Genomic DNA, 3,391 nt, shown 5'->3' on the forward strand with positions numbered 1-3,391 from the left:
CGGATCTCTTCTCGTTATTCTGAAAGATCTCCTACACGTGATCACGTTGTTGATATTGTTAATTTTATTGACATTTAATTATGTTGCTTTTATATTCAATAGATTTATTATTTGCAGTTAGTAACATAATAGTTGGTTATGATATAACAAGCTTTGACCAGACCACATTAAATTACAAACAATAATGTTTTGCTTACAACTGGGTCATACAACTGTTATACAAAATTTAGATAAAATGACTGCTCCATTCTTTGTTTTTTGTTCGTTTGTATGACTCAGTTATAAACATAGCATCGTTCAACTGCAAATACACATCCAAAAAGTAACTCCGCTAGAAAGTTGAAGGGCATTACGATTATTTTTGCTTTCCTAAACCCTAGATAAAAATAAAAAATGAAGAAAAAGAATAACATAACTTGAAAAAAAATTAAAAAATAAAAGGGGAAAAAAACTGAAAAATTAAAATAAAATCTGAAAAATGGAGAGAAAAATCGAAATTATGAGAAAATTGAAAAATGGAAATTTTTGAAAAGAAAACAAAAATAACTTAAAAATCTAAAAAAAAAAAAACAAAAAAAAAAACAACAACAAATGGGTAATTTTGGCTCTGTTAATCTCGTTTCTTTTCTCTCTCATGACCCCCAAAAAAGTACCCAAACAGAGAAGAATATCGAAACTCATCCAGTCTTTTCAGTCTTTCTGCAAACTCAACAAGGCGGTTTTTGGGGGCCAAATCCTGGGGTAGAGCATGACCATCACAGAGAGTCGTATCCTGATGCTGAGAAGATTGTGAGGTCAATATTGTATTGATGTGCCAGCTTTATTGTGAGCAGAAAGATGTCTCTGCCGCTCTCTTGCGCCTCTTTTTTCAAGACTCTTTCATCAGGGTATATATGTATGCTTTTTGTTGCTTCTTTTCTTGATTCTTACTTCATTTTGACCTTCTCTCAAATGGATTTTGTTCATTTCTTGTACTTCTCTTGATCTTGTGTGTTTTGTTGTAATGTGATTCTGTTAGTAAATTTTGCTTCTTAGCATTAATTTAATTGATTAAGGTTTTCAATCTCTTAAGCTCTTGATATTCTGTGGATTTTCTTGGATTAGTGGTGCCTTTTTGTTTATGTATGCTATCTTATGACTGTTTGAGTCAATCTTGTTATGATATTTGTTTTGCCTGAATTGTAACTTCGTGAATTTAATACTTGATGTGGTTTATTGCGTTTCTTTCTTTCATTTTGTGGGTTTTGTGATTATAATATAAGTTCTGATTCCCAAATGGTAATTATAAGTTTGTTGTTATGCCTTGGTTTGTGATCAGTTGATTCTACACTTTGTAGCTTGCTATTGAGCTTTTAGATAAGGGAATTGTTCTTAATTTTGAGAGTTTTCTTGAACCAGGCCTTTGATGCTTCATTGTTCTTGGATGATAGCAATGGAAATACTAACCATTCCATTGAGAGGTGGGCGGTTCTCCATAGCACCCTGAATTGTTTTGATAAAATTGATCTGATTAAGGCAGAGCTTGAAAGGGCTTGTCCAGGGGTGGTTTCTTACGCTGACACGCTAGCACTCGCCACAAGAGATGGCATTCTTCTGGTATAATTCAATGCTCAGCTCTTACTTTGTTGATTGATGAGTTTTCAGGCCACAGGATTTTGGCTATAATTAAGTTTAGGTTTGCATAATTCAATGCTCAGCTCTGCATGGTTTTGTTGTAGAAGACAAATTAGATTAATCTACTGCTTGGTCTTGTTGATAGAACTGACTGAACCAAACTTATCATGGCTAGATTGTGTTCTGAAATTTTTATGTGTTACTTCACAATCATAAATATATACTTGTGAATGATCAAATGTGGTAATTTTTAGAGTAATATTACACCCACAACCTCTTCTCAGAACCCCGATATGACAGCTCACTATTGGTTAGCTCGTAATGAGTTTCATCTGGGTCCCACCTGATAAATTGCGGCTAACCATTTGCTAGCTGCCACGTTGAGGTTGTAAGAAGAAGTTTGTAAGAAGAGGTTGTGAGTATAGTATTACTCTTATTTTTATTCTTATATTTCAGCTCCCTGATGTGTTTATTTGTATCTAAAAATCACAGCAAGCTGGCCCATACCATCCAGTATTACAGGCAGGATAGACAGTAGTGAATCAGACTTTCAGGAAACTATGTATGAGATTCCAAAACCTGATGGCAATCTTTCCCAGACATTTCACCTGTTCTCTCTCAGAGGTTTCAATGGAAGAGAAACAGTCAGTCTTTTAGGTACACACTCTTTAAATTTTCCCATTTATCTCCTGTGTTATAAACTTCATTGCTTGAAATAAATTTTTCACTTCGCTATTGCTATCTTTAGGGGCACATAACATTGGAAAAATGAGCTGTCAGTTCATTCAAGGCTGCCTCTACAACTTTACGGGGACAGGTAAACCAGATCCAACTATTGCTGCTGATTTTCTGAATGAACTGAGACTGAATTGCCAGGCCAACAACAGCAACAGCAGCCTCAATGATTCTGAAATTTCGTCTGGATCAGATTTGGACAACTATTTCCGGAGCTTGCTGAGAGGGAGAGGACTACTCTTTGCTGATCAGCAATTGATGGCTGATGGGAAAACTGCAACCCTGTTAAAGGCTTACACATCAGGCGATGGAACAATCTTCAGAATGGACTTTGCCAGGGCCATGGTTAAGATGTCAATCCTTGGGAGTCCTGTCAGGATCTCAAGGTCAGGTCAGGAGTAACTGTTCCTTGCCTGCTGAATATTCCTGGTAGTTTCAGAACCTCACCAGGGGTGAGTGGTTCCGAGTACCCTACATTTTTTAGGAGAACCGAGATTGGAACTGCACAGCGTAGGTTTCCAAAAAAAGGAACCGAAACCAAAACCTCATAGTACAGGTTCTTAAATTCAAAGAACCGAAACCGGAACCTCCTTTCCCGTACCCTGTAAAAAACTAACCCCCCTATTAGTTTAAAAAATGACAAAAATACTTTAAAAGTTTACAAATACACCCTTAACAAATTTTGATTACTCATTCATTTGTGTCCAATGTGACTCATAAATCCTCAAATCTCTAGGCAACATTTGAATTCAATCAATTCATCACAATTCACATAAAATTCTTCAATCAAAACCAAAACACAAACAATTAATTAAATTAATTAAATAATCATACTATAAATCTATAATTTAATATTATAATTAATTAAATTTCTAATCATTTAATTAAGTATTGTACTAATGTTTATAATAGAATATTATAATTAATTAAGTAATCATACTATAAATCTATATTGTGATGTTATAATTAATGAAATTTTTAATTATTTAATTAAGTAATGTACTAATGTAGTTAATTAATACTATTTATAATGTAATGATAT

The 3,391-nt window shown here is 34.1% G+C and overlaps 1 pseudogene; it reads left to right on the forward strand.

Annotated features, from left to right (window-relative positions):
* Positions 1 to 591: 591 nt before the first annotated feature.
* Positions 592 to 2,985, forward strand: LOC116142882 (annotated as a pseudogene).
* Positions 2,986 to 3,391: the final 406 nt, after the last annotated feature.

The sequence above is a fragment of the Pistacia vera genome, unplaced genomic scaffold (genome assembly GCF_008641045.1).
Source record: "Pistacia vera cultivar Batoury unplaced genomic scaffold, PisVer_v2 Contig1006, whole genome shotgun sequence".
Classification (NCBI taxonomy): Eukaryota; Viridiplantae; Streptophyta; class Magnoliopsida; order Sapindales; family Anacardiaceae; genus Pistacia; species Pistacia vera.